Source organism: Heterodontus francisci, chromosome 36 (genome assembly GCF_036365525.1).
Source record: "Heterodontus francisci isolate sHetFra1 chromosome 36, sHetFra1.hap1, whole genome shotgun sequence".
NCBI classification, from domain to species: Eukaryota; Metazoa; Chordata; class Chondrichthyes; order Heterodontiformes; family Heterodontidae; genus Heterodontus; species Heterodontus francisci.
The window spans coordinates 45,823,798-45,835,889 of NC_090406.1; positions in this window are offsets into that span (position 1 = coordinate 45,823,798).

Consider the following 12,092-nt stretch of genomic DNA (forward strand, 5'->3'; position numbering starts at 1 on the left):
GTGCCTGGAGACAAGAGAACGGCTCCCTGATCCAATTAACCCAAATGGATTTTGATCACCAGACATTGAATGTGTAAGAAAGCCAGCATTCCAGGGTGTCTGCTAAGATGGAGAATCCAGAAATGCAGGAGTTTGTTAAAATAGCTTGTTACATGACTAACCTGCTGGCCCAGGTTTTGTTTGAACTGCTCAAAGGACAGTTTGGGTCAGATTGCAACTGAACTTAGAAGAAGAGAGCCTCTCTCCTGGCTAGCTCTCTCTCTCTCTCTCTCTCTCATGAATTTCCAGATCTACTGAAGTCACTTAAACCTCAAGAGAGAAGATTCCTACATTGAAACAAGTTTGAAAGTGTCCACTGGGCCCCCAATGATACGGCAAGGTTTACCGGCAATCAAAGACTCTACATCGAATTCAAAGGACTGTAAATAAATCCCAGCTATTCCTCAAACTTTTCCCCTTTATTCTTTCTACTTTTCTGTCTCTATCTGCGTGTGTGTTTATCGTGTATGCATGCTAGAGTGGTCGCGTTACGTATCGTAGTCGTTAACCAAATTAGAGTTTAAGGTTAATAAACTTCCACCTTTCTTGTTTAAATCTAAGAAAACCTGTCTGGTTGATTTCTTTACCTTACAATTGGAGAGTGGTGAACAAGGATTCACTGAGGTGGAGCTAAAAACACAGTATTTTAAAAATTAAATCCTGTTACAGTCAAACTAGGCAAAGGCTGAGAGGGAACCCCTAGACCCGTTTCTCACCTGGTCATAACAGTGATCTTGAAAGAACCAATCAGACAAGTTTCCTTGAGTTTAAACAAGAAAGAGATAATTTTATTGCAGTTTACACTCTAACCCCGATTTAAACTAATACTAAAAAATACGCTACACATTCACACACATTCACATGAGAATCACACACGCACAAATAGATTATAGAGGGAAAAGTAGACTTGATGATTGGACTAAAGTCCAGAATAAATAGAATTTAAGTATACAGTCTGTGAAATGGACGATTCAGTAGTCTGGCTGGAGTTGTACTCTTGAAGTCCTTGGTTGGTCAAAGTGCACTTTGTAGCTGGCCTGCTTTGCTCAGGGTTTTCTTGAATGCAGAATTGTACAACAAAGAACAAAGAACAGTACAGAACAGGAACAGGCCATTCGGCCCTCCAAGCCTGTGCCGATCTTGATGCCTGCCTAAACTAAAACCTTCTGCACTTCCGGGGTCCGTATCCCTCTATTCCCATCCTATTCATGTATTTGTCAAGATGCCTCTTAAACGTCTCTATGGTACCTGCTTCCACCACCTCCCCTGGCAACAAGTTCCAGGCACTCACCACCCTCTGTGTAAAGAACTTGCCTCGCACATCCCCTCTAAACTTTGCCCCTCGCACCTTAAACCTATGTCCCCTAGTAACTGACTCTTCCACCCTGGGAAAAAGCTTCTGACTATCCACTCTGTCCATGCCGCTTATAACTTTGTAAACCTCTATCATGTTGCCCCTCCACCTCCGTCGTTCCAGTGAAAACAATCCGCGTTTATCCAACCTCTCCTCATAGCTAATGCCCTCCTGACCAGGCAACATCCTGGTAAACCTCTTCTGTACCCTCTCCAAAGCCTCCACGTCCTTCTGGTAGTGTGGCGACCAGAATTGCACACAATATTCTAAGTGTGGCCAAACTAAAGTTCTGTACAGCTGCAGCATGACTTGCCAATTTTTAGACTCTGTGCCCCGACCGAGGAAGGCAAGCATGCCGTATGCCTTCTTGACTACCTTATCCACCTGCGTTGCCACTTTCAGTGACCTGTGGACCTGTATACCCAGATCTCTCTGCCTGTCAATACTCCTAAGGGTTCTGCCATTTGCTGTATACTTCTCACCTACATTAGACCTTCCAAAATGCATTACCTCACATTTGTCCGGATTAAACTCCATCTGCCATTTCTCCGCCCAAGTCTACAACTGATCTACATCCTGCTGTATCCTCTGACAATCCTCATCACTGTCCGCAACTCCACCAACCTTTGTGTTGTCCGCAAACTTACTAATCAGACCAGCTACATTTTCCTCCAAATCATTTATATATACTACAAACAGCAAAGGTCCCTACGGAACACCACTAGTCACATCCCTCCATTCATAAAAGCACCCTTCCACTGCTACCCTCTGTCTTCTATGACCGAGCCAGTTCTGTATCCATCTTGCCAGCTCCCCTCTGATCCCGTGTGACTTCACCTTTTGTACCAGTCTGCCATGAGGGATCTTGTCAAAGACTTTACTGAAGTCCATATAGATAACATCCACTGCCCTTCCTTCATCAATCATCTTCGTCACTTCCTCAAAAAACTCAATCAAATTAGTGAGACACGACCTCCCCTTCACAAAACCATGCTGCCTCTTGCTAATAAGTCCATTTGTACTTGGCTCTCTTCCCCTGGTCGTTGGCTGTAGCAGTTTGTAGGCTTGGAGGGTCCACAGTTGCAGATGGTTTTCAACCTTGATGTGTTCAGGGGAGAGAAAGGGAAGCACACAGCTTTCTGCTGCTGCACATTGAGTTACTTCTTGTCTTCTGTCTGTGTAACAAAACTCCTGTTTTTTCAGAGATGGACAGACAGTCACATGGTTCTCTCAATCCCCTTTGTTTTTAATGAGGTGCAAGATTCAGAATTGGTACACAGGTTCCAGCATGCCAATATTTACATTTGGAGGGCTTTGCTCTTTCAAAGTCAATGTGTCAAGATGGCCTTGACTGCTGTGCTAATGAAGCAATCCTAAGTAATTCAATTACTTAGAGCAAGCAATTGTTCTGGGTCCAGGACTTCTCAGACTGCTATCTACGGTTGGGCCTTTGAATGTGCAAAGTTGTTTCAAATGCAAATTGCGGTGGCCATCATGGCTGCAGTTTTTTTTAAGTTAATGTAGGATTTTTTTCAATTAAAAGTCTAATGTAAGTTTCCACCATTGAATTAATATTTCTCATTTGGCATATTGTGTTTTCCTGACAAAGCTATTCAGCCTACAGATCTATCCTAGTATTTATGCTCCACATGAGCTTCCTCCCACCCTTCTTCATCTAACTCCATCAATATATCTTTCTATTCCTTCCTCCCTCATGTACTAATCAAGCTTCCCCTTGAACGTATCTATATAATTCACCTCAACTACTCCTTGTGGTAGCAAGTTCCACATTCTCATCACTCTCTGGATATAGAAGTTTCTCCTGAATTCTTTCTTGGATTTATTGATAACTATCATATTCTTTCATTGGCCCTGGGTCAATATCCGGAGGGGTGGGGTCCACTACCTAACACCATCCTGGGAGCACCAAGGACTGCAGCAGTTGCGCTACCATCTCTGGATGGACAATCAATGGAGTCATGTCAGTGTCACCCATGTCCCAGATCAAAAAATTTAATATTTATGGACCCTAGTTCTGATCTTTCCTGCAAGTGGAAACATCTTCTATATGTCTATCCTATCAAACCTTTTCATAAACATGAAGTTCTTTATCAGGCCATTCCTCTGTCTTTTCTAGAGAAAAGAGCCACAGCATGTTCAATCTTTCCTTATAGGTATAACCTCAAAGAATCACAGAATTATTACAGAGCGGAAGGAGGCCATTCAACCCATTGTGTCTGCACCAGCTCACTGAATGAGCATTTAACCTTGTGTCATTCCCCTGCCTTCTCCTCATAACCTTGCACATTCTTCCTTTTCAGATAACTGTCTAATTCTCTTTTGAATGCTTCAATTGAACCTGCCTTCACCACGTTCTCAGGCAGCGCATTCCAGACCTTAACCACTTGCTGTATGAAAATGTTTTTCCTCAGGTTGCCTTTGCTTCTCTTACAAAATATGGGTGGCACAGTGGCGCAGTGGTTAGCACCGCAGCCTCACAGCTCCAGCGACCTGGGTTCAGTTCTGGGTACTGCCTGTGCGGAGTTTGCAAGTTCTCCCTGTGACTGTGTGGGTTTCCTCCCACAGCCAAAGACTTGCAGGTTGATAGGTAAATTGGCCATTGTAAATTGCCCCGAGTGTAGGTAGGTGGTAGGAGAATGGTGGGGATGTGGTAGAGAATATGCGGTTAATGTAGGATTAATATAAAATGGGTGGTTGTTGGTTGGCACAGACTCAGTGGGCTGAAGGCCTGTTTCAGTGCTGTATCAATAAATAAATACTTTAAATCTGTGCCCTTTTGTTCTCGATCCTTTCACTAGTGGGACCAGTTTCTCTCTATTTACTCTGTCCAGACACCTCATGATTTTGAATACCTCTATCAAATCACCTCTTAGCCTTCCCTTCTCCAAGGAAAACAGTCCTAACTTCTTCAATCTATCTTCCTAACTAAAGTTCCGTATCCCTTGAACCATTCTCATGAATCTTTTCTGTACTCTCTCCAATGCCCTCACATCTTTCCTAAAGTGCAGCACCCAGAATTGGACACGATACTCCAGCTGAGGCCAAACTAGTGTCTTATACAAGTTCAACATAACTTCCTCGCTCTTCTACTCTATGCTCCTATTAATAAAGTCTAGGATATTGTATGCTTTAATAACCGCTCTCTCAACCTGTCCTGCCACCTTCAATGACTTATGCACATATACACCTAGGTCCCTCTGCTCCTGCACCCACGTTAGAACTGTGCCCTTTGTTTTATATTGTCTCTCCATGTTCTTGCTACCAAAATGAATCACTTCACATTTCTCCGTAATGAACTTCATCTGCCACCTGTCTGCCCATTCCACCAGCTTGTCTATGTCCTTTTGAAGTTCTACACTATCCTCCTGTCAGTTCACAATGCTTCCAAGTTTTGTATCATCCACAAACTTTGAAATTGTGCCCTGTACACCAAGGTCTAGCTCATTAATATATATCAGGAAAAGCAAGCTTCCCAACACTGACCCCTGGGGAACTCCGCTACAAACCTTCCTCCAGCCCGAAAAACATCCATTAACCACTACTCTTTGTTTCCTGTTACTCAGCTAATTCCGTATCCCTGTTGCAACTTTTATTCCATGAGCTTTAGTTTTGCTCGCAAGCCTATTGTGTGGCACTGTTCAAATGCTTTTTGAAAGTCCATGTACACCACATCAACTGCATTGCCCTCATCAACCCTCTCTGTTACTTCCTCAAAAAACTCCTGCAAGTTAGTTAAATATTAAATATTATTTTCCCTTAAGAAATCCATGCTGGCTTTCTTTAATTAGACCACATTTGTACATGTGACAATTAATTTTGTCCCAAATTATTCTTTCTAGAATTTTCCCCACCACCGAAGTTGAATTGACTGGCCTGTAGTTGTTGGGCCTATCTTTACACCCTTTTTTGAACAAAGGTGTAACGTTTGCAATTTTCCAGTTATCTGGCACCACCCCCGACTCTAAAGAAGACTGGAAAATTATGACCAGTGCCTCTGCAATTTCCTCTCTCACTTCCCTCAGTATCCTTGGATGCATCTCATCTGGTCCTGTCAGTTCTTATACCATCCTAGTAAATCTTTTTTTACACTTCTGCAGTGCCTCTACATCCTTTTTTAATACAGACACTAGAACTGTGCACAGTACTCCAAGTGTGGTCTAATCAAGGTTCTTTACAAGTTTAACATAACTTCTCTGCTTTTCAGTTCTATCTCTCTAGAAATGACCTCCAGTGCTTTGTTTGCGTTTTTACGGCCTTATTAACTTGCATTGCGACTTTTAGTGATTTGTACCCACAGATCGCACTATTCCTCGATCCCACTCAGACACTTATTTCCAAGGATTGTGTGACCTCTTTATTCTTTCTATCAAAATTTATAACTTAGCACTTATATATATAGTTCATTTCCCAATGACACACCCGTTCAGTGAATTTATTACTGTTTTCCTGCATTTTGTTATAATCCTCCTCTGTATTAACTACACACACCCACCCTCCCCCAATTTGGTGTCATCTGCAAGTTTTAAAATTGTACTTCTGATTCCTGAGTCCAAATTGTTTACTTGAATAGTAAACAACAATGATCCCAGCACCCATCCTTATGGAGCACCACTTCTCACCATTTGCTCTTCTGAGTAATCAACTTTAATGCCGACACTCTGTTTTCTATCTTGCGGCCAGCTTGTTATCCATTCAGTTACTTGTCCCCTAAGTCCACATGTTTTGACCTTAGTTATAAGTCAATGTGTAATACTTTATCGAAGGTACATGTCCATAGGATGGAAGGCAGTCATATACCCAAGGACATTCTGTGTGGTGAGGCAGCTGGTGCCAGACGACCAGTGGGGCGCCTAAAGCTCCGTTTCAAGGGTGACATGAAGGCCCTAAATGTTGACTATCGCACCTGGGTGTGTTAGCTGGGAAAGAGGGAAATGGAAACACATCCCGTGGACTGGTGTTCATTACCATAATGACCAGTTGCTACAGCAGCTTGGCAACAGCCGCCAATGCTGAAAACAACTCGGCAGCTGCACGTGCAGCACTTGTGGCAGAACCTGCCTCTCAAGGATTGGCCTTCACAGCCATCAGCAAAGGTTCACCAAGAGAAAACACCCCACCTAAATGGATTGTTTGCTGCGTGTCCATCATCTTCCATAGATAGAAGATGTAAGGATGCCAGCAGAATCGAAGGCTATTTAGAAATTGAAATATATGACCTCTGCTACAATACTCTTATCTAAAATTTCTGTTACTCCTTCAAAGAATTTAATAAAGTTCCCTTTTGGGATCGATGCTGACTGCTCTTTATTATATTTTCAGATTCTAGTTTTTTTATTACATCTTTGATTAAACACTCCATTATCTTTCTTATGACCTGCATTAAGCTAATTAGTCTATAATTCCCTGGGCTTGTTCTATCTGTTAAATTTAGGAATCACATTAGTTATCTGCCAGTCGTCTGGCACTATTCAGTTTCCAAATGAATTTTTATATATATGTAAAATAAGAATAGATGTTACACATCTGAATGAGTGAGAATATTCAATATTCTTACATTACAACAGTGACTACACTTTAAAAGTACTTCATCTGCTGCAAAACACTATGAGATTTCCTGAGGTTATGAAAAGTGCTATACAAATGCAAGACTTTCTATCAAACACAACTATATTGTTTCACACATTTAGGGCGGCATTTTCATCTCCTGCTGCTGGGAACGACGACGGGCGAAAAAAATGGCAACAGCATGAGCCGGTTGCGTGCCTTCATGCCATCGCGGGCCGCGATCTACTGCGCGGTGGCCCAACACAATACACTGGTCGGGCCCTTCCTCCTAATCACATGGAGGGGGTGGACTCTGCAACACCAGCAATGGTGTCAGCTGCCTGTGTGCAGGTGCTGACACTGTTTTTAAAGGGCAGTTAGCCCTGTTGCTACATTTAAAATTTTATAGCCCTGACCGCCACCCCCCACCCCCCACCCCCCACCCCCCCCCCGCCAATGCCCCACAAAATAAACTATCGCCCCTTCCCCCCAATAACACTTACTTGTAATAGTTGGCCTCTCCCCTCCCCCCACTCCCAAAACACTTACCTGGAAGAATTGACCTTCCCCCACCCCACCCCAAACTGATCAAAGTGCAGAGGTCACCCCTTCCCCTACACTAGTAATGCACATTTGACCCCACACCCCTCCCCCCACTTCATTGAAAATGATAAGAACTCCACCTTCCCCACCTCGGTGGCGCCACCTTTCCCTGCACGGGAAAGTGAAGGCGTGTCAGTGCCGGCTGCCACTCGGAAGATCCCAGGCAGCAGGTAAGATCAGTGCGAGTTTTATTTACATTTATTCAGGGACTTCATTTACATATGAAAAACCAGGTCCCGTTGTCCAGTGGCAGGTTGGGGGTTGGTCACCACGGAGCCTCGCCACTACCAGGAGGTTCGGGCGCAGCACTCTGGGCGTCAGACTCCGTGGCAGCCCGCTGCCTGTACAATTTTCCAGCCCTCCCCCACCACGGATCCCGACGTCGGGATCTCAACAAAATCCAGCCCTTATGTGATAAAAAGCTTTTTATGTTGTCTGTTGCAACATAAATGAGATGCGTGGAGTCCAGGTTGTTCAAGATCTCAAACAGATTTATTAACAGCTATTATATACGGTACAGAGCTAACTATTTTCAGAACCTGCCTCTAGCTGTTACACTTACAGAGTGCCACTGGCATGTAGTCACATGACTACATCCTGGTACTCAGCTCATTAGCATACTAAGATCTTAAAGGGATACCACTCTTAAAGGCAATCACACAACACCTTACACTCTGAAATGTGCAAGAACTGTTGAGATCTTTCTTTGGTTGATCACTGAAGACAATAAGAGTCAATGCACAAGGCACAGAGTGCTTTTTTTATTTTGTCATGGAATGTGAGTGTCACTAGTAAGGCCAGCGTTTATTGCACGTCCCTAATTTCTCTTGAGAAGGTGCCTTCTTGAACCACTGTACTCTGTGTGGTGAAGATATGTCCACAGTGATGTTAGGTAGCGAGCTTCAGATTTAGACCCAGTGACAATGAAGGAATGGTGATATATTGGTGGATTGAAGAGGATTTTGAGGCTGGTGGTATTCCCGTGCATCTGATGCCCTTGACCTTCTAAGTGGTAGAGGACATGGGCTTGGAAGGCACTCTCGAAGAAGCCTTGTCAAGTCGCTGCACTGCATCTTGTGCCACTGTGCGTCGGTGGTGGAGGGAGTGAATGTTTAAGGTGGTGGATGTGGTGCCAATTAAGCGGGCTGCTTTGTCCTAGATGGTGTTGAGCTTCTTGAGTGTTGTTGGAGCTGCATCCACCCAGGCAAGTAGAGAGTATTCCATCACACTCCTGACTTGTGTCTTGTGGATGATAGACAGTCTTTGGGGAGTCAGGAGATGAGTTACTTGACACAGAATTCCAAGCCTCCAACCTGCTGTTGTAGCCAAAGTATCTTAATGGCTGATCCAGTTCAGTTTCCAGTCAATGGTGACTCACAGGATGTTGATGGTGGGGATTCAATGATGGTAATGAAGTTGAATATCAAGGGGAGGTGGTTAGACTCTTTCTTGGAAATGATCATTGCCTGGCATTTGTGTGGTGTGAATGTTACTTGCCACTTATCATCCCAAGCCCGAATGTTGTCCAGGTCTTCCTGCATGTGGGCACAGACTGCTTCAGTATCTGAGGAGTTGCAAATGGAACTGAACACTGTGCAATCATCAGCAAACATCCCCATTTCTGACCTTAAGATGGAAGGAAGGTTATTGAGGAAGCAGCTGAAGAAAGTTGAGCCTGAGGAACTCCTGAGGCTGAGATGATTGGCCTCCAAAACTACAACCATCTTCCTTTGTGCTAGGTATGACTCCAATCAGTGGAGAGTTTCCCCCGATTCACATTGACTTCAATTTTGTCAGGGTTCCTTGATGCTGCGCTTGGTCAAATGCTGTTTTGATATGAAGGGCAGTCACTCTGATCTCACCTTTGGAATTCAGCTCTTTTGTCCACGTTTTGACCAAGGCCACAATGAGGTCTGGAGTCAAATGGTCGTGGTGGAATCCAGAAGAAGCCCTGGCATCTCCAATCTATCCACGTAACTGAAGTTCATTATCCCTGGAACCATTCCTCTAAATATTTTCTGCACCCTCTCTAATACCTTCACGTCCTCCCTAAAGTGTGGTGCCCAGAATTGGCTGGACCAGTGTTTTATAAAGGTTCCCCATAACTCCCTTGTTTTTGTGCTCTATTTAAAAGCACAGGATCCCATGTGCCATATTAACCTTTTTCTCAACCAGCCCTGCCAACTTTAATGATTTGTGCACAAAAGCCCCAGATCCTCTGCTCCTGCACCCCCTTTAGAATCGCACCCTTTATTTTATTTTGCCTCTTTTCATTCTTCCTACCAAAATGAATCACTTCACACTTCTCTGCATTAAATTTCATCCGCCGCGTGTCTGCCCTTTCCACACGCCTGTCTTTGTCCTCTTGAAGTCCTCACAGTTCACAATACTTCCAGGCTTTGTGTCATCTTCAAATTTTGAAATTGTTATCTGTGCACCCAAGTCTAGGTCATTAATATATATTGAGAAAAGCACTGGTCCAAGTACCACCTCTGGGGAACCTAACTGTTACCTTGCTCCACTCCAAAAAACAACCGTTACTCACCATTACTCTCTGTTTCCTGTCATTCAGCCAACCTTGTATCCGTGCTGCTACTGACCCTTTTATTCCATGGGCTTCAATTTTGCAGACAAGCCTATTATGTGACACTTTATCAAACGCCCTTTGGAAGTCCATCAACCGCATTACCCTCATCAACCCTCTGTGTTAAAATTCAAAAAACTCAATCAAGTTAGTTAAACATGATTTGCCCTTTACCAATCCATGCTGGCTTTCCTCGATTAATCCACGTTAGTCCAAATAATTGTTAATTTTGTCCGGATTATCATTTCTAAAAGCTTTCCCACTACCGAGGTTAAACTGATTGACTTGTAGTTGCTGGGTTTATCCCTACCCTTTTTTGAACAAGGGTGTAACATTTCAGTCCTCTGACACCACCCCTGTATCTAAGGAGGATTGGAAGATTATGGCCAATACCTCCACAATTTCCACCCTTGCTTCCCTCAGTATCCTCGGATGATTCCTGGGCTGACAGGATTGTCCTGTGGGGAGAGATTGAAGAGACTGGCCTGTATTCTCCTGAGTTTGGAAGAATGTGGGGTGATCTCATTGAAGCATGCGGGATTCTTACAGGTCTCGACAGGGTTGACGCAGGAAGGATGTTTTCCATTGCTGGGGGTCTGGAGCTGGGGGCACAGTCTCAGAGTAGGAAGTAGGCCATTTGGGACTAAGATATGGAAGAATTTCTTCATTCGGATGGTGGTGAATCTTTGGAATTCTCTGCCCTAGGGAGCTGTGGCGGCTCAGTCATTGAGTATGTTCAGGACAAAGATTGATAGATTTCTAAATATGGGGATAGTGCGGGAAAGTAGCGTTGAGGTAGAAGATCGGCTAAGTTCTAGTTGGGTGGCGGAGTGGGCTCGAGGCGTCGAGTGGCCTACTTCTGCTCCTAATTCCTATGTTTCCTATAAAAACTCGACTTTGAATACCTCTCAAATCTCCTCTAAGCCTCAGATCCTCCAGTGTTTCCACATAACTGAAGTCCTTTATGCCTGCAACCATTCCACCCTCTCCAGGGCATCTATATCCTTTCTAAAGAATGGTGCTCACAATATTTCACCTGAGGCTTAACCAATATATAAAGATTTAGCATTGCTTTTGTACTCTGTGCCTCTTTTACAAATCGAAGGACCTCATATGTTTTTTTAACCTTTTTAGTGTAATCAGCTTGTCCTGCTACCTTTAGTGATTGGTGTTCATAACATGCCCAGGTGTCTCTGTTTCTGCACTCCCTTTACAATTGTACAATTTTATATTGCTTCTCCCCATTCTTCCTTACAAAATGCATTACTTCATACATCTCTACATTAAGTTTAATCTGCCATTTGTCTTCATATTTTTCCAGTCTATCTATGTCCTCTTGAAGCCTGTTACGAACTTCCTCACTGTTCACTATATTTCTGTGTCTGGCGTAATCTGCAAACTTTGAAATTATGCCCTACCCCAGTATACCCAAGCTCTGGTGATTAATATATATCAAAGAGCAGTGGTCCTAATACTGACCCTTGGGGTCCCTCCAGTTTGAAAAACAACAGTTCATCAGTGTTTTCTACTCGCTGCATTCTGTCCCATAGCTAATTTCATATCCGTGTAGCAACACGGATCCAGTGGGCTTTAATTTTGCTAACAAGTCTATTAGGCAGTATTTTATCAAACACCTTTTGAAAGTCCATGTATACATTGCCCATTCCATCCTCATCAACCATCACTGTTACTTTAAAGAACTCAATCAAGTTTGGTGGGCAATATTTTTCTTCCCTGTTTGCCCCACTTTTCCTTTATTGGGTCTCTGTACTTTATTCTGCTTGGTTCTCTATTGTATTATGAACCTTTGTCTGTTTTATTTGAATCTCGATACCTGTAGGAAACTTTAGTTTTGGATGACCTTCCCCCTCCCCCCCCCCCCCCCCCCCCCCACCCCAACCACCACCCCCGCTTCTAGGATTGTGTCTAGTTTGTACCCAATCCTTC